Source organism: Stylophora pistillata, chromosome 1, assembly GCF_964205215.1.
Source record: "Stylophora pistillata chromosome 1, jaStyPist1.2, whole genome shotgun sequence".
Lineage (NCBI taxonomy): Eukaryota > Metazoa > Cnidaria > Anthozoa > Scleractinia > Pocilloporidae > Stylophora > Stylophora pistillata.
The window spans coordinates 34,167,593-34,191,538 of record NC_142519.1 but is presented as its reverse complement, the minus strand read 5'-3'; the positions used below and the strand labels follow the sequence as shown (position 1 = coordinate 34,191,538).

The window sequence follows — 23,946 nt, the reverse complement described above, 5'->3', positions numbered from 1 at the left end:
ATACGAGGCGATAATTTATCAGGACCTGGGGATTTGTGTATGTTTAGGCTTTTCAGATGTTTTTCCACTTCGCTAGGTGTACATAATACATTGCACAACTTTTCATTGAGAACATGATCAAATTCCGGAAGAGACTTTTGTTCTTGTGTAAATACTGATGCAAAATATGCGTTCATATGTTGTGCAATCTCCTGATCTCCAGTAATTTCTACACTTCCATCTTTTAGGAACAATAGATCGTTAGTTCCTTTTCTTATTGAACACATGTAGTTCCAAAAAGGCTTGGAATTATTCTCTACCTGCAATTTATCTGCGAGTGCCTCAAGATGTCTCCATTTGGCTGAGTTGCATTTCTTTTTCAAAGAATTGTTCAAAGTACGATAGGCGGCCCAGTGATTTTCATTGTTGGATTTTTTTGCTTTTTTATAAAGGTGTTTCTTTTGCCTGCACAATTTAATTAAATCCTTCGTAATCCATGGAGCGATGTTTTTTCTTCTATGCTGGTACTTGGGAATACTTTCGTTTACCGCTGCAAAATAAAGGTCTTTCCATGCTTCCCAGTTAGCATTTATGTCCTGTTGTTCTTTTGTAAAGTACCAGGGTGAATAACTGAACAAAGATCTTAGATGATTCCATTCTGCCTCGTTGAATGCATCAGTGCCCAAGCTGAGCTTAATCTTGAACGAGGTGATCAGCTTTATTTACAAACCATGGATACTTGCTCCGAGATCTCGATCAACCCTGGCTGAGTAGCCAACATCTGGAAGACTTTGCTCTTGCTGTCCATGGAAAGGGAACTGCTCTTGAGAATTGCTAGGGGTTTGTAGACTTGACAGTTCGCCCAATTTGTCGCTCAGGTGAGAACCAGGGTGTACCCAGTGGGCACAAAAGGGTACATGCCCTAAAGTTTCAATCATTTGTTGCGCCAAATGGTGAATAGCCAATTTGTATGGACCAGTTGGTAAGCTAATACGATTATTTGCATCGTTCTGCTGTAATGCCTCCCCTTATTTTAGCCCCCAAATTTGAAACTGAATTGAAGTGTCACCACCGTAAATCCTCGAAATAGCGCCTCCGCGAATAAGCACCCCCTTCGAATAAGTGCCTCTCCTATCGACCAAAAATTTAAAAGAAGTACCCCCCTAAAACAAGTACCCCCTCCCCTCCCCTCATTTTGTGGATGAGTACTGAGACAGCAAAGGATGCATAGTTTTCATCATGTAGTATTAGATTTGTACATTGCACTAATGGTGAGTTAAACTCTGGGATCAGTTTTTTATGTCAATAAATAGTTAATTTTGTTTATGTGTAGATGATGTATTAAAAAATTGGTTGTGTCAGGCCACCATTTGGGAAAAATTAAATAAGCACCCCCTCTCAATTAAGTCCCCCCCTTGAATAAGTACCCCCATTTTCTCATAAATTTGAATTAAGCTCCCTGGGCACTAATTGATTTGAGGATCTACGGTATCTACACCTAGAGGAGTGGGCTGGAAAGATCAAATCTATCAGGAAACATTTTTGTTAGTCAGCCCCTTGGTAAGAGCTTCATTAAATGTAGCCTACCCTTGAATCCTTACACAAATATCTATAACCCAGCCCCTACTAAATCAAAATGGCTATTAACCAATTAACTTGGAAAATTGAAAAAAAAAATTAAATGACAATCTGTAACTCAACAGTTACCTGCAGCTACAAGAGTGTTATAACACTAGCTATTGATATAAATCCAAGTATGTTTACTCTATAAATTTTCATTTCAGAGGGTAAAAGGCATGATGCTGGTATGTTAAGAATGTCTGGCCTCTTTCATAACCTTCAGCAGCATTCATTTGATACCAGTGGACAACCACTGTGTATATATATGGCGACCTCGCCCATCCACTCAGAATTCATCTTCAAGGATGAAGTAAAGTCAGGGAAGCTGTGGAGTGGGTGTTTAGCAACATAGTAAACATACTTCGCTTTCCTAGATTTTAAGAAGAACTTAAAGATTGGATTAAGTCCATTAGGTGTAATGTATTCAGTGTGTGCTCTGCTTAGGAATGCATGTACCTGCTTATCTGGATCAACTACAAGCACCTATTTTGATGTTCAGCCTCCTACAATAGATGATTATTTTCAGTTTTAAAGCTCTTGATTTGCTACATCATAGTTAGTACTAACTATGGATACAGTTAAGCAATGCAATTTGGCAAAGTGATGAGAAGATAAAAGAGAAGAATTGAACGAAATTATAATTGTAATAATATTTTCTGCTTGTAAGTTTCTATGTATAGTTAGCTATGAAAGGAGTAATTGATGAATATGGGATGTGGATCCATGGCCATCAATTTTTTTTCCTTACTGGAGAATTTTCAAATCTAAATTTACTTAAGAAAATCAAAACTGTAAATATGTATAATTTTTAATTTCAAAACAGCTGAACTGAGTTTGTAATAATAATACAGTACATTTATATGATACAACTAAAAAAGATGTAAAAATAATGTATTCAAATATTTTACCATACAAACTCTTCCTTAGTTTTCATTTCATAAATATAATGGTATTACTTTTTTGACAATAATTAATGAGAAGCTAATAAAATGTTTCAGTGTTCAAGGTTTTATCATAGTGTTCGGGGATTTTCTTCCAAGATATACCTCTCTGTTTTGAATCTGGTCAGTACTTGTGAGGCTCTTCAACCAGTACTTCTCTGAGAAGCATAGTTTCGTGTTTCCTTTTCAAATAAAAAGTTCTCGTTTCGCCATCGCTACGAATTGAAGAAAGTCGGGAAAGTGTCAACAAAATCACAACAATTCACTATTTATATCTCATGCATGGTTAATATTCAAAGGGTGAAAGTGTTTTTTAAGGCCCTCATTTTTCAATTTAAATTTATTCGACTGGCGATATGTTGTTTCCGTGTAAATTTATTCGACTGGCGATATGTTGTTTACGTGTGTAGATCTCAGAATTTCGTGAGAATAGGTCGGCCAAAAAGTATCAAAAACGAATGGAATCAGGGTTTGTAATAACATTCAATTCGATAAAACCTCTGTATACGGCGTTAAGTTTGTTTTTGCTGACTTAGAAAAAGACTAGGGTAAGTTTAAAATACAAAATACTCACCTTTCGAAACTCGTTCTCTGGAAGACGACTTCTGGTCAAAATCTCGTCGACGAGCCGCGGACGACGAGTTTCCCGCTCCCGTGACAGTGTCACGGAGAGCTACGCATGCGCAATGTGAGCACGTTAGTAAACTCGTACTCGTTCTCGTACTCGAATCTAAAGCTCTCTATTACTTGATCTGCGAGTCCGTAGAAACAGTGCATAGTTTTTACGGGAAGTTGTGCGCCAAGGCGAAAACCAGACGGCTAAATAGTGGCTGAGTGGTGTTCTGAGGACACCAACCCCTCAGGTTTTTAGAGCTGGTGGCTTTGGACCCAGTGAGTCGGTCTGTCAACTGCATTTCGACCGCATTCGCCGAGAGGATGACAAAACTTGCTCGTGTCCGTCGACTTGGGGGCATTCGCGGAAGTTGCACAGCCATCGTATCCCTGCACGCTTTTACAAAATTCCGGACCAAGTTGGACTGAAAAGTTCTACTTATAGACCAGGGACACGGTGGTGTAATTTGTGTAGAGCTGAGGCCCACAAAAGATTCAAAAACTGGCCTCTACTCGGGGAAGAGTTAAACGAGGTATGTATTATCATAAAATGCCTATTTAAATTGATGCTGTGCTTTTAGAGAAGGGTTGGCATGAGGAAATTTTTTTTCAGCAATAGTATTAACTTCCAACCGTTTGAAAGCTCATAATTAAGGAAACCAAGGTTGACAACAATTATCAACTGTATTTCGTTAACTTCTGATAAACAAGACTATTTCAACAGTTGACTGGTTTCTAAAAATAACTACCGTTGCGGATGTGTGATGTCAAAGTAACTGAGAGTCAGATAGACACTGTTAAACAAGAGGTATGATTGTACTCAATGTGTTATGTGAACTGCCACAGTTACACAGGCACAATTTATCTGTTTCAATGGGCCATTTTCTTTGCATGTACCTCTATTCTCACCTTCATTATAACACCATTGAAACAGGTATGTCAAGAAACAGAAGAGATGAAGCTGGTCAACAATTTACCTCTGAGGTACAGTCTTAACTGTAAACATTGTTTGGTATAATAATCAATGGTACTATGTAGATCTTAGAATTACAGCATGTTACACCATAATGAAAATACTACATGTGGTTTTGAAATAAAGAATGTTTACTAGGATAAAAAAGCCACAAACAGCTCCCTCCTTTCTGTGTCACAGCTGCAAAATCCTGATTACTGGAAGATTGTTGATTAGGACAGTTTGGTGACATGTTAGTTGGCCAGGATGGGGACATTATGCTTGAGGCATCAGCTCGGAAACGCATTCAGGAGAAGTTAAATGGTAAACTAACAATCTCATCCTTTATGAAGCTCTTTTTTACGTAGAAGATACACTGTAATAGCAATAATACTACAATTTTGATTGAAACTAAATTATATTTATCTCTAACAGAACCAACATTCAAAGACCTCCTACAAACTCTAAGAAAAAAAATGGAAAAATGCTCAGATCGGCAGACTTGTAAGCCAGCCAGTTTTTAAAGAATTCATAGTATCAAATTCCCCAAAACTGTATAAGATCCACCTTGACAGTATTCTCTCTGAACGTCATGGGGAAGAAAGAGCAGACCTGCAGGAGAAAAGGGCAACAGCTGTTATATGGGAGCTATTATATTACAGGTATTTTTAGTAATAGGTCACACTGGTACTTATACATGAAATCAAATTCTAATGCAGAATACCACAGCAGACCAAGAACATTCACAGGATTTTAAATGAGTCACAATCACATGCATAATTTATTTTTACCGGAAATTACAAAACAAGACGCAATACAAAAACAATAAGTTTATGAATACAGCTTTTTTAATTAAATCTTTTAAAAAAGTAAAACAAGAAACATATTAACCTGACAGACAATCCCCTGGACACTATAAAATGAAAGACAGTTGGAAGTTACTTCAATGAAAAATGCCTGCATGTGTTACAAAGCAAAATTTTGAAGGTGGTGGGGTGGTGGTGGCAAAAATATGGACTCAAGATATTTGGGTGTAAGCCTAGCTCCTCCAACTCCACTGTGCTTCCTTTCACTTTCTTGCCTAGCATTGCTTTTAGATTTATGCATCCCGGTTCAACTATTAATGTGTTTTTCTAAGTGATCAAATGTGTAAAACCTATTTGGTCTGATAATCAGAAATCAGAGACATGGTGAATTCCTAGAGGAAAGTTCGATCTTAGAGCTGAATGGCCTCCAATCTAGTGGAATGGCTCTTGGAAAAGTGTTAGGATTTGCAAGGGATGGGAAAACTAACACCGAAAAGAGACACAGTATTGCATCTAGTCATCTGGAGAGGGCAGAATACACGGTTTGCAAAGCAATTAAAAGAGCAATTAAAATTTTTGAAAATACATGTCTACATACATATACTGTTTTATACCTGGATTTTCCTACAGAAAACTCCTACCACTGAATAATTTTATTTTCTGCTTTGGCTTAGCAGAAATCCTTTCAAATACTATGCATGGATGATTTCCACAACATGAACACAGTTAGAAAACCAACAGAGCAAATACTTACTAATGCTGTCCATATGACAACTCTTCTCATGGACATACAGTCATCTGTGGATGCAGTCCCTCCACCAGTTGACACAGCCAGCATTCACAGATGCGTAATGGTTTCATCTCCTGGAAGTCCACCCCAGCTGTGCAGAGGAGGGATATCCACCAGAGCTGTCATAACAGAGATAAAAAGATTTTGGCCTGAATTTAGTAAAAATTTCTTCCTAGAGAGCTTGGCCCGACCATACAAGGAAATTGATCTCTCTATGATGCGGCAATCTTTTAAAGAGCTAAGGCAAGACAGACAACATCTAACTATTTCACTTATAATCCAAACTGTTGCCTATAGCACGAGTGCACTTTGATGACTGAGTGTATATTTCAGCACATCAGTACATGTATAGTACTGTAGATACACCAAGTGAATCTTGAACAATCATTTATGATCATGAAGAAGAAAAAGGAAGAGACCAACAGCATCTACAATGCAAACTGGTGTAAAATTTGTGTGGCATTCTTGCTTAATGCAGTCCAGTCTTGGAAGAAGTATGGAAAGTGTAATGATTTGTGGACTTCATTGAATGCGCAGTGTCTCGTTAAGTCAGTTTTTCTGCTAAATATCTGGTTTCTAAGCTTGTGCATTTTGTTAAAAAGAGTGTCTCCTACAACGTACACAAGCTTACGTATGATGCATATCTAATACCGCATATCTAATACCGCAGTTCTGATACACAAACTTAAGTATGATGTATATCTAATACCGCAGTTCAAAATATATGAACTTCATATATTCATTGTATCTCGTACACAAGCTTGTTTCTAATTATTTAACTTTCTAACACTACTGTCTCTTCAATAACAATTTATTAACTATTACAGGGTTTATTCAAGAGAAAATCCCGAGGAATGTCAAACCTTGAAATCAACAATACTAATTGATGAGATTGAACAGACACTGCACAGTAAGGATGACTACCAGGCTTGCAACCAGTACATTTTTGATGTAATACCAGAATTCAAAGAATTCCTTAAATTACATGCGGTTTCCACTGTGGGTGACTGGCCAACATGGTACCATCAAAAAAAGATTGCTTGCCATGCTAATTTAGATCAATAAGTTATTTCCCTAATCCCTGAGTTGGGACAGTTTCATGTATATTTGAACAGTTCAGAAGATGTAGTAAAGCAGTACTATCCCGTTTTCAAAGAGATCTATGCATCAGTGTTTGGTCAGAGGATTAGATTACCTGAAAAGCCCAAGCCAGACAAAGTGGCACTGTGCATTGTGCTAGCATTTTGTGGTTGGCTGAGAATCCGCACACAAGTAATTCAAGCATTTGGACAATGCAAGGACACTGATTACAGTTGTCTCTTACATCTTTTTTAAGAGCTCAACCCTCTGTGTTTTCTGCATTATCCTGTAATTGTGAGAAGTGGGCAATTTCCACAGCTTGCTTCCTCTATGAAGCGTCTAGCCATCATGTTTGTAGCTATGGACAGACACCATTACAATAAGGCATCGCTTTCGTGGATCAGCGATGAACAATACCAACGGGAAAGCTTCCCTGCTTATCATGCTGCCAAGTCTGCTCTTTGTTCTGTTTTGAATGAGAAGAAGGTTGAGATCTTCCACTCCACTTTAAGATCAAGAATACGAAAGAGAGATGAGGGAGATAAAATCAAAGAAACTGCAAGGCTTATTGCAAGTTTTAATTTTAATTAAATTTGAGGAAGATGGATTCGAAAAGACCTATGTCCCACAATATCTAAGAGGATATAGTGACCAAGACTTGCTTGTACTTTCAGGTATGTATCAGTAGAAGATCTAAGGGGCTTCTGAGAGTTTTAATTGCTCCCCTTAATACGCCCGCTTGCATTTAACAAAAAGGAAGGCATAGATACAAGTATGTGCACAGTAGCTTCGATAAACTTACATTTATCACCAGATTGTGTTGCTGTCAATATAAAGTACACTGTTGTATATTCTTCTATCAAAAACAGGTATATGATTTTTGCACTTGACCTGTGTAATCAACAGGTTTGGCATCTGAGGGAATCCTGGCCATGTTTGATAGAGTAGCACTGAATCTAGGCAAATCTTACATGTTGCCAAGGCCACTGAAGAGAGCTGGACAGCCTTACGGCAAAGCACCATACTACCTAGCAAGTTTTCAGAAGGAATTCAGTACCAAGTCGTTACCTTTGGGATACAGCTGTCTGAGGCATGGAATAAAGGATTATTGTCAGGTATTGATAGAGATGATGGGGGAGGAGAAGTACATGATGATGATGATGATGACGACAATGGTGATGATGGTAGCAACAAATCTCCCAAGTTAGAAATGCCAAGGCAAAGGATTACAAGTATTTCAAGTCACCCCTGTTTATCGAAAATATTCAGGAAAAAGTTGAAAAGATGAGATCAGCTGTCAATGCCCAATTCATAAGTCACGAGGAATGACCAAAAGGTTGTCATTAGCTTGTAATATGGGAAGGGATAGTCCATTTCCTATTTTTTTAAAGGGAAGGGGGTAGTTGAACAGGGGTTAACCAATAAACAATTTTGCTAGTTTCAGTAATATGGTAGATTTCATTGATAAGCAATACATATCTGAGAAGTTTACTGTTGTTCCAGTGTCGAAAGAAGTAAAACCTAGCCACATCTCACGATTGCAAACGCTTCGTGTCGACAACTAAAGCTGTTGGGCAAATTAAAAAAATTTAAAAAAGGTAGTAATTACAGTTTCTAGTAAACGTACTGAAAACTTGTAATAGAGATCTTAAATCGCTTGTTAACAAAAAGGCTTCATGCAAAAAAAAATTGTAAGTGAGTCGGAGGTAATAATTATACGTTCTTATGTACTTACAAGCTTCTTCTATTCTTCTATTTACATTCTTCTATTTGCCTTGAATAGCCCGTTTCAAAAGGTGCAGAATGTCAGAAAGGTGACAGAAACAGCAAAATCCTTACCAATGCAAATAATTTCCAAACTTATCAAGCGCCAAACTTATAGGCGCAAAGCTAAGTGATCATGAATACTTTCCAAACGCGATAATGGCTCTGTCTCACCTCTATCGTTACGAACAAATTACACTTTAGATCCAACCGGTGTTCAAACTTTCTGCCTAAGTATGATACAAAACCAGCCTTCTACTTTGCTTGGATACCCTTTCGCTGCTTTAGACACTACTGAAGTCAAGGAAAGTAACACGATCGACACTTCATCAGCCGGAGTTCGCAAAAAACTGCACTTTACTCCACACAAAATTACTCCACTGAATCAGTACTCATTCAAACTTGGTTTCAGTTTCAAAAGCACATTTAGAGGATCAAATCTCACAAAAAGCTTCAAGTATCCGGGATATTTCTCACCTTAAACGCACGCAAGAGCGTATAACTTCATTGATCTCGCGAACAAATCGAAGCGCTCCTCACCTTTAGGTTGATGACCACTGACCAGTTACTGTGACGTCGCGAAAACGTATTTCTGCGGTGTCGAATTTTGAACTATTGGTGAATTTTAGAAGTGTGTGGTGAGCTGAAAATTAAATGATATAATCCCGTTTTAGACTTAAGCCCTACCTCGATCCTTCCTACACTAATCTGTTAAATTGATACGAGCTTGCTTTCTTTTGCGATTTTCATGAACTAAGCTCATTTGCTCGGGGCACTGATTTCCGCCATTTTAGGACTACTGACGCTCAGTGTAGTTTTCGTGAATTTTCTAGGATAGAGAAGCAAGTCTGGGAAAACGACCTTACCATGTTTCTAAACTCCCTATAGGGCATCTCTGTTAGGAACATGAGGATGGTCATTTCTCGGTCGATGTGCCACCTCTTACGCGGTCTTGAAAAAAAGTCGCTCTTAAGAAGACTCTGCGTTTTTCACCTTTAGGCTAAATTTCGCAGAAGCATTACATTTCACCTGGACTTACTGTTTTCTTAGAGATTTCAACGCAATCTGATGGAAAAAGTGCGTTTTTGCTTGTTTATAGATATGTTTTGCAAAAACCGGCGCCGATGAGTAAATTGCCTCTGACTGCCTGACCGACTGACTCTTTCACTGACTGACTAGTTGACAGACAGCGTTACTGATTAGCTGACTGAGTGTGTGACTGCTTGGCTGACTGATTGGCTAACTGATGGGCTTGCTGACCATTAAATTGCCTTGAATGACAACCAATTCCATCTGCTTCAAATGAGCTATGAGCTCCAATCACCCAACTGCCCCAAATGAGCCAATCAGCTCCAATGACCAAACTTCATTAGGTCACCCAACCGTCTCAAATGACTGAATTGCCTCAGATTACCCAATCAGTTACAAACTGCCCCAAAGGAATCAGTCCAATAAGGAAATCCCAACTGGCTTAATTGAGCGTACCAGCTCAAATGACAAAATTGCCTCTGAGTGGCTGACTAAATGGTTTACTGACAGCCTGACTGACTGACTGACTGGCTCACCGACATGTTGACTGACTGTTTGATTGACAGGTTGACTGACTATTTGACTGACTGGCTGTCTGCTTTTCATACGGACTGACTGTTTTGCTGACTGATTTGCTACTAAATAGTTGACTGTAGGTGGACTGACGTGCCCACCACTTGGTGGCAGAGTAGTTAACTGACTGGTTAATTGACTGGGTGACTGACTTGTTACTGACTGACTTACCGCTGACTGACTGGCTGACTGACATCTTGACTAAGTGGTTGACTGACTGGTCGACCGACTAGTCCACTGACCGGTTGACTGACTGGTCGACTGACTGGTTGAGTGACTGACCGGCTCACTGACTGCTGACTGACCTGGTGGCTGAGTAGCTAACTGACTGGTTTATTGACTAGGTGACTGACCTGTTACTGACTGACTTATCGGTAACTAACCGGCTGACTGACATGTTGACTAATTGGTTGACTGAGTGTTTTGCTGAATGACTAGTTGACTGACTACTTAACTGACGTGCTGACTGATTGGTTGACTAGCGCTTGATTAGTGATTTCTTTATAGATTTCAACGCAATTTAATGAAAAAAGTGTGTATTTGTTGGCTTCTTTGCAGAATTTTTGCAAAACCGTGTTTTTGAGTCCGATTTGAGCTAGAACAAAATGAGCGTTCTTCACTCTTGGGTCGTATTTCGCTGAAAATATTGCCTCTGACCTAGACTTACTATTTTGAAACAGATTTCAACGCATTCTAATTAAAAAAGTGCATTTCGGCTTGTATCTAGAAAAAGTTTCCAAAACCGGCGCCACTGAGTTATTTGCCTCTGACTGACTTACGGCTGACTGGATGACTGACTGGTTTATTTACTCACTGGTACTTGACCAATTCACTGACCGGTTGACTGCCTTGCGGACCAACTCTTGACTGACTGGCGAGCTTACTGACTGACTGACTGGCTAACGACGGGCTAACTGACTGGTGACTGACTGGTTAACTAACTGGTTGGTAACTGACCGACTGACTGACTGGTGGACTAACTAGTTCATTGACTAGTGACTGACTGGCTAACCGAATAGTTGACTGACTCATTGGTACCTGACCGGCTGACTGACTGGTCGATCGACTCACTGGTACCTGACTAGTTGACCGACTGACTGACTGGTGGACTAACTAGTTCATTGACTAGTGACTGACTGGCTAACCGAATAGTTGACTGACTCATTGGTACCTGACCGGCTGACTGACTGGTCGATCGACTCACTGGTATCTGACTAGTTGACTGACTTAATGACAGACTGTTGAATAACTGGCCAACTGACGGTTTGACTGACTGACTAATGATTGACTGGCTGACAGACTGGTTGACAGACTCATTGGTACTTGATCGGCTTAGTGACTTAATATCCTTTCACTGACTGACTGGCTGACTGAATGGTTGATTGAAGGGTTGACTGACTGCTTGACTGACTTGCTAACCGACCGGTGACTACCTGGGTAACTGACCGGCTGACTGACTGAGTGACTGACTGGTCGACTGACTACCTGCTACCTGACTGACTGACTGACTGATTGACTGACTGGCTGGTACCTGATCAGCTGACTAACTGCTTGACTGCCTTGCTGACCTACTGGTGAGTGACTGGCTAACTGATTAGTGACTGACTTGCTGACTGGCTGGTTGACTGACTCACTGTTACCTGTCCAGCTGCAAACCTGGTTGACTGCCATGTTAAACGACTGGTAACTCACTGGCTAACTGACTGAGATTAACTGGCTGACTGACTAGTTAACTGGTACCTCGACGGCTGACTAACTGGTTGACTGACTGGCTGACTGACTGACTGAGTTAATCGTTCCTGAATTATTGACGGGTTGACTAACTCACTGGTACCTGACCGGCTAACTGACCGACTGGTACCTGACTAGCCATCTGACTTGTTGACTGACCTGTTGACGGACTAACGACGGGCTAATTGATTGGTGACTGAGTGGTTTACTAACTAGTTGGCGCCTGAGCTTTTGACTGACTGGCTGGCTGACTGACTCAGCTAATGGCTCCTAAGCGGCTAAGTGACTGCTGTACTGACTCACTGGTACCTGACTGGCCATCTGATCTGTTGACTGACGTGCTGACAGACTAACGACGGGCTAATTGACTGGTGACTGACGGTTAAGTGGTTGGCTGACTCACTGGTAGCTGACTAGCTTACTGGCTGGTTGTCTGACCCTAACCTGGAGACCGACTGGTTATTCACCAGCTAACTGACTGGCTGACTGACTGACTGACTGATTGGTTGACTGACTCACTGCTACCTGATTCGCTGACTGACCGGTCGCCTGACTGGTTGACTGACACACTGGTTCCTGAACAGTTGACTAACTGAGTCACTTACTGATTGACTGACTGAATGGGTTAACGGTTACTGACCGGCGACTGACTGACTCAGTGACTGGTTGACAGAGTCATCGGTACCTGAGTGCCTGTCTGACTGGTTAACTCACTCGTGACCGACTAGTCACTGACTGTCTAACTGACGACTGAGTGATAGGCTTACTGACTAATTGACTGACCCACTGGTACCTGACTGGCTGACTGACTGGTTGATTAACTGGTTGATTGACTGGTGACTCACCGGCTGACTGACTGCTTGATTGACTCAGTGGTATCTGACCGACTGACTGACAGGTTGACTGACTCACTGTTACTTGACTTGCCCCCTGAGTTTTTGACTGCCTTGCTGACCGACTGGTGACTGATTGGCTAACTGACTTGTAACTGACTGGTTGACTGACTCACTGGTACCTGAGCCGGAGATCAACTGGTTCAGTGCCAGGCAGACCGACTAGTGACTGACTTGGTAACTGACTGGGTGACTTTCTGGCTGACTTTCTGGCTGACTGACTGCTTGACTGACTTAATGGTACCCGACCGCCTGACAAACTGTTTGTCTGACTGGTTGACTGATTGACAGAATTACTGGCTACTGACTGGCGAGTGACTATGTGGTTTATTGGTTGACTGGCTCACGGGTGCCTTATTGGTGCCTTATTTGACTTGTTTACTGACTTTATGACCGACTGGCGACTGAGTGGCTAACTAACTGGTGACTGACTGACTGGCCAACATACTGGTTGACCGGCTGAGTGACTGGTTGACTGAATGGTCGAGTAACAGACTTAATGGCTACTGAACGAAGAGTGACCTGCTGACCGACTGGATGACTGATCGATTGACATCTTGACTGACTTCTGACTAAGTGGCTATTTGACTGGTGACTGCCCGTCTCACTGACCGGTTGACTGATTCACTGGTACTTGACTCGCTGACTTCTTGGTTCACGTGCTGGTTGACTGACTGATCGACTGGCTGGGTGATTGATTTCCTGACAGACCTATTACTGGCTGTCTAGTGTCCGATTCTCTGATTGGTTTACTAAATCACTGGTACCTGACCAGCTGACTGACTGGTTGACTGCCTTACTGACCGACTGGTAATGGACTGACTAACTGAGTGGCTACTGATCTGCTGAGTGACTGAGTAACTGACAGACTTGCTGGTACTTGACCGGCTGACTATCTGGTACGCTACCTGGCTGACCCATTAGTCATTTACTGGTACCTGATTGGCTATTTGACTTGTTTACTGACTTGTTGACCGACTGGCGACTGAGTGGCTAACTAACTGATGACTGACTGACTGGTCAACGTACTGGTTGACTGATTCACTGGTACTTGACCGGCTGAGTGACTAGTTGACTGAGTGGTTGAGTGAATTACTGGTATCTGACTGTGTATCTGAATGGTTGACTGAGTTGCTGACCCATTTGTGAATGACTGGCTAACTGACTGTCCGACTGACTGACGAGTGACCAGCTGACTGATTGCTTTACCACCTTGCTAACTGACTGGTGACTGACTTGACAAGCGACTGGTGACTGACTAGGTAACAGAGTGGTGACTGACTGGCTGACTGACTTGTCGACTTCCTCGGTGGTGCCTGAGCAGCTGACTGAGTAGTTGACTGACTCACTGGCTCCTGACGGCTATCTGATTGGTTGACTGATTGGTTGACTAACTGGTTGACTGACTGGTTAACTGACTTTCCGAATGACTGGTGACTGACTGGCTTACTGATTGGCTAACTGACAGAAGAGTGCTTGACTGAATGACTAGTGGACTGACTCACTGGGTACCTGACCTGCTGACTGACTGGGTTACTGCCTTGCTCACGGTTTGGTGACTGAGTGGCTAGCTTACTGGTACCTGACCGACTGAGTGACTGGTTGACTTACTGAGTTATTAATTACTGACTGGCCTTTAAAGGGGTTGACTGACTGGTTGACTTGGCGCATTTCACTCTGGCCAAATTTCACAGGAAACAGCGGGTGTCATCTGATTTTGGCGTTTTCTCACAGCTTTCAATACAATCTATTCAAAAGACTCGCTTGTGTCTTGTTTTTAGATACTTTTTGCAAAACCGTGTTTTCAGCAGGAGTTGAGCAAGACTTGACCCATTTCACTCTCTGATAAAATTTCGCAGGAAACATCGGGTATCAAGCAAACCTTAGTGCTTTCATACAAATTTGATCACAATCTATTAAAAAAACTTGGTTTTGGGTTGTTTGCAGATACTTTTTCCGAAACCGTGGTGTCAGCGCGAGTTGAGCAAGACTTGACCCATTTCACTCTGGTCAAATTTGGTAGGAGACATCGGGTATCAATCAAAGTTTATTGTTTTGTTACAGATTTCAACACAATCTATTCAGAAAATTGGTTTGGGGTTATTTCCAGATACTTTTTCCAAAACCGTGGTTTCAGCGCGAGTTGAGCAAGACTTGACTCATTTCACTCTGTGGCCAAATTTGGTACGAAACATCGGGTATCAATCAAATTTTAGTGTTTTCTTACAGATTTCAACACAATCTATAAAAAAAATTGGTTTGGGGTTGTTTCGAGATACTTTTACCAAAACCGTGTTTTCAGCGCGAGTTGAGCAAGACCTGACCAACTTTACTCTGTGGCCAAATAAGGCAGGAGACATCGGATGTCAATCAAATTTTATTGTTTTCTTACAGATTTCAACACAATCTATTAAAAAAAATTGGTTTTGGGCTGTTTGCAGATACTTTGTCCAAAACAGTGTCTTCTGCGCGAGTATCCTTGGGTTTCACCCACGTGACCAATACCTTAGCAACGGTTACTATCCGCCATCTTGGTATCCCTCGAGCGTAAACAAACCGTATCGAACGAAGAGTTCATGTGAGAAAGAGGGGATGGTTTTATGCATTGTTGGCTGTTCGAGCAAAAGTGGAAAGCGTAAAGACTAAGGATTTTTTCGTATAATAATTTAATAATTTCTATTATTTCTATAGCGCAATATTCATTAGATATATGATCTAATGCGCTATACCTAAGATCATTACAAATCAAGGGGAAGAACAGGAGGAACTAGAGGTTGTTGTATGGTTCGAGGCTTGCGGCTGTTGTAGATCCTTGATTTTTTGGTCGAGCTTTTCTTTGAGCTTCTTAGCCGATGAGAAATCGATATCTTTAGCCCTCGCATACGGCACTTCATTGACATATGTCGGCAAAGTCCATGAGCATTTTACCTGAGTGCAAGCAAGCTTGGGGTGTCACGAAAACTCAGACCTCAGACCCCGAAAACACACACCCCTCGAAAACTCAAGAGATAAACTCGACTCATGATCATTCCTGGTAATTCCGCGTGTATTTTGACCTTTTGGGTCTTGATCCAACTGAAGCAGCAAAAACAAGGCCGCAAGTTGCACGTTTCGCAAAATCGTCCGATGGTTGAGTATTAAAACATTTTAGAGTGACACAAGACCTCATTTAGCTTAGATTTCCTCCATTTTTCCCGTTAATTTTGAGCTTTTCATTCACAGTTAACTGGATCAAATGCGCTCGCTCCAGCACCAAAGTATTAAAATGTGGCGTGATTTTGACGAGCCGAAAGGGACGTTTGTTTACTTTTTTGTACTTCGTCGCACAGATCCTTGTAGTCGCTCTGTTAAAATTCTTAAATATTTCGCAATAATAATGGATACAAACAGAGACTCGGCCCACCAGTCCCAAAACGAAGACAATTTTGCGACCCTTTGGGCTAGAGTTCTTAAATGAGGCAGAAAGAGAAAAACAACGGGAAAGAAGACTCGGCATCAGCGCCGTCACGATTCGCTTCACTGAAGAATCACTCTTGATATTGTTGTCCGTCTTTCGCGTCGGATTTGTTGCATTATTCCAGCGGTTATGTTATGAAACAATTGGTTCATGCTTTATGCTATGCACTATCGAGTTATGGAGCACTTCGGAAGCTTGGAGAACACCTCGAGGGATCTGAGTTTTCGGTGTCTGAGTTTTCGTGACACCCAGTGAGCTTGCCATGAATTCGAGTAGTTGCCGCTAACATAAAATAAAACACTCGCGATATGTGAGCATTACTCAGCCAGTCCAGCTTTGCATCCCAAGCAATGGGCTGACAAAATAGTCCCATCGTTGTCGGAAATGACGCAAATGTTCACTAAAGGATCATTCATGTGCTGTGAATGCCAAACTCGTGCTCTCACGACATACTTGCCGGCGATTACTTTGCCTACAACTGAGGTTACAAATGCCGACACCATTTGATTAAACGCCTCTAGACTCTTGAACGCCTTGAATTGCTTCTTGGTGTAGAGGCTGGTCTCAAGAACGAGGTAACTCAGCAAGTCCGACACTTCCACAGGAGGCAAGCATTTTGAACTGAACTTCTCGGCTGGTATGCTTGCAGGGTCAACCCCGATGACCGAGATCTTTTGCAAACATCTTTCCTTCCAACTCTCTAAGCTTTCGGCATGCTCAGAGAGAACTGGGATACCTTAAGATGAATGCCAGATACTTTTATCGCTTTTTTCTTTCTGGTTATTCATGTAGTTGACGAAATAATACGGCGATAAGAGAGAGGGCTTCACTTTTGAGATCGACTGACTATTCATAAATTTGACACCCGAGGGACACCAACATGGCGGACACTAACTTCAGCAAAGCTTGTGACGTCACCTGAAACCCAAGAATAGCAGGACTTGACCCACTTTACTCTGTGGCCATATTAGGCAGGCAACATCGGATGTCAATCAAATTTTAGTGTTTTCTTACAGATTTGAACACAATGTTTTAAAAAAAATTTGTTTCGGGTGTTTTGCAGATACTTTTTCCAAACCCGTGTTTTCACCGCGAGTTGAGCAAGACTTGACCCATTTTACTGTCTGGCCAAATTTCGCAGGAAACATCGGGTATGAAGCAAATTTTAGTGTTTTCTTACAGATTTCAACACAAACTATTAAAAAATATTGGTTGTGGGTTGTTTGCAGATAGTTTATGTACAACCGTGGTTTCACCACGAGTTGAGCAAGACTTGACCCATTTCACTCTGTGGCCAAATTTTGCAGGAAACATAGGGTATCAAGCAAATTTTAGTGTTTTACAGATTTCAAAACAATCTATTGAAAAATATTAGTTTGGGGTTGTTTCCAGATACTTTTTACAAAACCATGTTTTCAGCGCGAGGTGACCCCTTTCACTCTCTTGCCAAATTGCGCAGAAAACATGGGGTATCAAACAAATTTTAGTGATTTCTTGCAGATCTCAACACAATCTATTCCAAAAAATTGGTTTTGGGTTGTTTGCAGATACTTGTTGCAAAACCGTGTTTTAAGCAGGAGTTGAGCAAGACTTGACCCATTTTACTATGTGGCCAAACTTCTCGGGAAACATCGGTTAACAACTCAAATTTTTCTTACACATTTCAATACAATCTATTCAAAAAAGTTGGTTTTGGCTTGTTTGCAGATACTTTTTGCAAAACCGTGTTTTCAGCGCGAGTTGAGCAAGACTTCACCCATTTCTCTCTTTGGCCAAATTTCCCAGGAAGCATCGGTTATCAAGCAAATTGTAAGTTTTTCTGACAGATTGCAACACAATATATTGAAAAAAATTACTTTTGGGTTGTTTGCAGATACTTTTTGAAAAACCGTCTTCTTGCAAGACTTGACGAATTTCATTCTGTGGCCAAATTCCCCAGGAGACCTCGGGTCTCAACCAAGTTTTAGTGTTTTCCTACAGTTTTCAACAGAATCTAGTCAAAAAAGTTGGTTTTGGCCTGTTTGGAGATGATTTTTGCTAAACCGAGTTTTCAGCCTGAGTTGAACAAGACTTCACGCATTTCACTTTCTGGCCACGTTTCGCAGGAAACATCGGGTATCAACCCAGTTGTGGGGTTTCCTTACAGATTTCAACAGAATCTTGTCAAAAAAGTTGGTTTTTTCTTGTTTGCAGATACTTTTCGGAAAACTGTGTTTTGAGCCCGAGTTGAGTGAGACTTGGTGCATTTCACTCTCTGGGAAAATTTCGCTGCAAACATCGCGTGTCACGAAACTTTAGCGTTTTCTTACGGATCTCAACACAATCTAGGGAAAAAAATTGGTTTTGGCTTGCTTGCAGATAGTTTAAGCAAAACCGTGTTTTCAGCACCAGATAAGCAAGACTTGACCCATTTCACTCTCTAGCCAAATTTCGCTTCAAACATCGGGCCTCAACCAAATTTAGCGTTTTCTTACGGATCTCAACACAATCTAGTGAAAAAAATTGGATTTGGCTTGCTTGCAGATAGTTTATGCAAAACCCTGTTTTCAGCACGAGATAAGCAAGACTTGACCCATTTCACTCTCTGGCCAAATTTTGCAGGATTGATTGGACGGAAACTGGATTTTAGCGTTTTCTCACAGATCTCAAGACATTTGACTGACTGGCTGACTGGCTGGTTGACTGACTGGATGACTGAAAGGTGGACTGACTCAATGGTCTTTGACTGGCTACCTGACTGGTTAACTGACTTGCTGACCGACTGCTGATTGAGTGGCTAATTGGCTGACTGGCTGTTTGACTGACTGACTGGGTGACTGACCCGCTGACTGGAAGGTTGACTGACCCAGTGGTACTTGACTGGCTCACTGACTGGTTAACTGACCGGCTGACCGACTGGTTACCGAGTGGCTAATTGACTATCTGACTGGTTAACTGACTTGCTGACCGACTGGTGAATGAGTGACTAATTAGAGACCTTAAGATTGAGGTTTGGCCATCTAACCGTAAACGGCAAACCGCGGTTTGCCATTAGCGGTTTCACGTTAGCCGTCTGCCCATATTTGGACTTAAAATTAATTAATGAGAGCAGAACTTTGATACTCTTTAAATTGAGTAAGACTAGAAAGATCTGCTAGGCATTATGCAGCTGGACGAGAGTAGTTCTGAAGGTTCGTTGTCGAGCAATGAAGATCTCGATTTCTTATTTCTTGAAGCAGCTTTGTATGCTTGGCCATCTGAACAAAGCCACGGCTAAGGAAACAAAATAAGCATTCATGTATTCACATATCATCGGAAATTGGCTTTTGTTTACCCTCAAAGTAATCAGACCGGCAAAACAGTTTTAACAACAAATAGCCGACCGCCATGTTTATTTTCATTCATTCGTTCACTTCTATTTTACTGAGAAATCGTCTTCAAAATTACGTTTCTATGAAAAAGAATTCCATAATTAATAAGGGAAAGAGTTCTAAAACGTAGTATTTCCCCTCAAACGTGGGATTTTGATGTTTTAGGCTGCAAAAAGCCTTGCGGTAAATCACTTACCTCTAGAGCGTGGTCCAGCCGTACAAACGTGAACCTGAAACTGCAAACCTGACGGCAAGGCACTGGTCACGTGACTTCTTGACGCTAGCGGTTCGCGGGAAATGCCTAAAAACCTCTATCCTAAGGTCCCTATTGACTGGTCACTGTTTCGCTGAGTAAGTAGTTGACTGTCTGCCTGACTGAATGGATAACTGACCCAGTGGTACTTGACTGGTTGGGTAACTGACTGGCTGACCGACTCGTGATTGAGTGGCTAATAGACTGCTGGCTTGACTGGCTGACTGAAGTGTTGACTGACTCAATCGTACTTGACTGACTGGTTTACTGACCTCCTGACCGACTGGCGAATGAGTGACTAATTGACTGGTGACTGACTGGCAGACTGGCTGGTTGACTGCCTGGATGACTGATTGGCTGACTCAATGGTACTTGACTGGCTATCTGACTGGTTAACTGACTGGTGACTGGCTGGCTGGTTTACTGACTGGCTTACTAAGTGGTTGATTGTCTTAGTGGTACTTGAGTGGCTATCTGACTGGCTAAGTTACTGGCATACTTAATAGTGTACCGAGTTATTGGTACTTGTCTCGGTATCTGATTAATTAATTGACTTGCTGACCGAATGGTGACTGAGTGGCTGATTGACTGGTGAATGACTGGTTGGTCGACTGACTTGATGACTGAGTGGTTGGCTGAGTCATTACCACTTGACTGCCTTTTTGACTGGTTAACTGACTTGCTGACCAACTGGTGACTTAGTGGGTAATTCACCGATGACTGACTGGCTGACTGGCTGGTTGACTAACTGGACGAATAAATGGTTGAGAGACTTAGTGGTACTTGATTTGCTATCTGACTAGTTAACTAACTTTCTGGCCACCTGGTGACTGAGTGCCTTATTAGGGAGTTAAAGCAAATCGCTACGGCTGGCGCTGCTACGGCTATCGTGGTTGACGAGGCTTGGGGAGAGTACGTCGCCGTAGCCCGCCAAAATTCAACTTTAAGCAACGCGAACTACAAACCTAGTACGGCTGAGAAGTTAAGCGTCTTCGCGGTAGTTTTTGCACGTCTAAAAACTCAAAATGACTTCGTTCAATGGGACGAGGGATTCCAACGTTTGTTAAAAAAATTTGTAAGCGATCCTGTGCACAGTGAATGAGTGAATTCAAATATTTAAGCTTACCTGTTGTAAAATTGCCAGTTTGGAGCTTATAAACACCAAAGCAAAGTCTAACGAAGGGCTAACGTTTCGAGCGTTAGCCCTTCGCTCCGACGAAGGGCTAACGCTCGAAACGTCAGCTTTTATAATCGTAACGGTGGCCAATGTACCATTTCAACTTTGTTGATATATGCAAATTATAGTGTTTTAATGAGCTTGTGTTTACTTGCTTGATTTGTATCTTAGAAGTAAGAGAACCATTTCTTTGTTCAACAAATAGGCTTTTTCGATGTTTTTTGCAATGCTTGAGTCAGCCTCAGACGTGGACGACGGGGGTCTATAGACACCAGCAATGAGCAATGAGCGCTTTGATTTAAAGGGCATACTTCAAGCCAGAGCATTTCGATTTCAGTTGTCATCAGATCTGGGCGAATTTTTGCTTGTAGTTTGACATTCACATACATCATTATTCCTCCCCCATGCTTTCCAGCTCTGTCCTTCCGGAACAGGTCATAACCATGTACTTGGTAAAAGGAGTCGGGCCTTTTACTGCTACAAAAGGTCTCGGTTAAGATTAGTACGTCAACTTTGTTTGCTGAATCCTTGTGGGCATTAAGCGACTACAAGAGTTGTTCAAACTTACCGTCTGATAGGTATTGAATGTTCCATTGCCCAATCCTTATTCCTCCGCCTTGATCTGAAACTCGTTGGTCGATTGGACCAGGGTTCAACGCAAAATCATTCAAAAGGAAGATCAAATTGGCAGCTAGCATGATATTAAAGAAGCGTAGAGCACGTGTGAGCTTTAGAGCGGGCGCCATTTTGAAGGATTCTTTCGCGCTAGATTTCAAACTGTGTACGCTAGGATTTATCACCGCTTCGTTCGTATCTTTAGCAATCACCAAAGCCTCCAAATTTTTGTTATTCGCCGGATTCCAACGACTTGTTGACAGCTGCGCAGCAAGTAGATACGATAAGAGGTATATCGTGAGAACGCTACCAGGACACGACCACATCTTGACTTCTTCCTAATCCTGGTTAGCTGACTTGCTGACCGACCGGTGTAATCAATATTCCAACAAAACTTGATGCTTTTTTTAACACTCTCGTGACTGGCAATCGTGCCGCGGATGAGGAGGAAGGAATGCCCGATGAAGAATGTTCCGAGGCATGAGGATATAGCTATTGAGATATAGTTGACACAATCATGAAATCATTATTCCCCATGTGAATGAGTCCTCTTACTCGAGCTCATTAAAGGGCTTTATATACTTTGATTTTTCAAGTATTTCATCATAATTGTATCCTATTTGAACTTACGAGAGTGCTTGAAGATTGATATAATAAGTATTTCTACTTGAAACGTACGATGCCTTATGTTTTTAAACAATTTCGCCTCATTATATGTTAGAGTGGTCATTTCTAAATATCGGAGATGGCGGAAGCAACACGGTTTATCCACCATGGCGTGCAGTTATTAATTAAGCTATCTCGTCTTTTTAGCGATGGCATCTAACATAACAATTTGCTGTGAATCTGTTATTATTTTCTTCTATTTGGTGAGAATTTTGCGAGAGAAAAAAATTAAACAAACTATTTCAGAATTTTACGCTTACACTTGAGTACATTTTAGTGTTGTCATGGAAAAATGATCGATGAAACTTACGTTTAAAAACTCATCCTGAAGAGACCTGTATCCTTTTTCTACATAAAACAGCCTTAAAGAATGGTTAACGCACTTCAAAAGAATAGTGTTAGGCAGGTATCGTTTGTTTTCTGTCAATTCTGTAGAGAGCAGTGACGTCACTTGATCACGTGATAATACCTGTTCAGCTACTCATTGGACACTGCTATCATACATAATATTAAACTAGAGTAATTGTAGTTTTCAAGAATGTATGATAGCATTTGTCCCCCCTAGTGGTACTGAAAGGCCAATTTTTGGGCCCTGACCTATGGACCAAATACCGATGTTAAGGCCGAAATAGATTTAATTTTAGATCGAGCGCCAATTCTTAACACACCCTTCAGCAATCGGACTAGATCACCTGTTCCAGGCATCACTGTTCCTTCGGCGTTGGATGAAGGAGAGGGTCACAAAGATGCCCTGCATTCTAGAAAAGTTATCAAGCCATGCTAAAGGAAAAACGCGCAAGCCTTATCGCAGGATTAGTAAGGCATTTTTGAGAACAATATTTTTGCTGACCCTCGTTAAAATTATCATTTCGAGGAAGTTTTCCGAACCTGTTGCAAAGCGCCGGTCTATAAAAACTTCCAAAATGGCACGCCACATTGTTCCGGACTGTCTTTAAATTTGTGGTCTACTTACAGAGACTTGATGTGGCAGCCTTGTTAATTACAGAGGCTGTGCAAAGGAAGACAAATAAGCAGTTGCTGCAAAGAACAATTTCTTACTAACCAAGTGCGAGGGCCCTACTGAGGATTATTGGCCCGAAATCGTTGTGGTAGTGCGGAGCAAGCGCAGGGAGGTCCGTACAAAAACGACCGAGGACCAATATTTGACCAATATGTGAGGAGAGGCGATGTTAAAGCTTTCAATTGATCCACGCATCACTTTTTTCTTCTAGCATTATATTTTCAGTATCCCTCCGTCAAATGATATGGTCTGTTTGATAATCACCGAGTAAAACCGTGCCACAGTGTCTTTCACTCACGACTGAGTCTAATGATTTTCCGTTAAAAATAGTTACCATAGGGATTTTCAATGGGGTGGGGGCGAGGCGTTCTATAGATGTATCTCCGCTTGTTAGTGAAAACTCTTCCAAGGTAACATATTCTATGTTATCTAGTGAAAGAGTTTATTAAAAGTGATTCTCGTGGCCGAAAATCCGCGAGAAGGGAACAATAAATTGTGTTTTTGTGATTGAAATTATTTCGACCTTGCCTGAAAAACGCTTGAGTATGTTAAATCTACATTAGTATCAGATTTCTTCCCGTCTTCAACGTCTTCGGCAAAGAACATTTGACCTATCACATATAATTAAATTGTCTTC

At 41.4% G+C, this 23,946-nt stretch overlaps 2 long non-coding RNA genes and 1 other non-coding gene across 12 annotated transcripts; 2 read left to right on the top strand and 1 right to left on the bottom strand.

Moving 5' to 3' along the window:
• The first annotated feature begins 236 nt into the window (after window positions 1-236).
• Window positions 237-2,611, top strand: LOC148742191 (uncharacterized). The gene is made up of 2 exons (XR_015998620.1): window positions 237-857; window positions 1,764-2,611. It is a non-coding gene; the product is annotated as an uncharacterized LOC148742191 (long non-coding RNA).
• LOC111332363 (uncharacterized) lies at window positions 2,390-9,103 on the bottom strand. 10 transcript variants are annotated; one of them, XR_015998618.1, is made up of 7 exons: window positions 9,022-9,085; window positions 7,672-8,347; window positions 7,025-7,246; window positions 5,665-5,819; window positions 4,996-5,017; window positions 3,115-4,716; window positions 2,390-2,755 (listed from the first exon to the last, which is right to left on the bottom strand). It is a non-coding gene; the product is annotated as an uncharacterized LOC111332363 (long non-coding RNA). The 10 variants fall into 10 exon arrangements; XR_015998612.1 differs by lacking the exon at window positions 9,022-9,085 and adding an exon at window positions 8,719-9,015 and having other exon boundaries at window positions 7,583-8,347; XR_015998614.1 differs by lacking the exon at window positions 9,022-9,085 and adding an exon at window positions 8,516-8,712 and having other exon boundaries at window positions 7,583-8,347.
• LOC111332362 (uncharacterized) lies at window positions 7,313-8,109 on the top strand. The gene is made up of 2 exons (XR_015998606.1): window positions 7,313-7,454; window positions 7,687-8,109. It is a non-coding gene; the product is annotated as an uncharacterized LOC111332362 (transcript).
• Window positions 9,104-23,946: the final 14,843 nt, after the last annotated feature.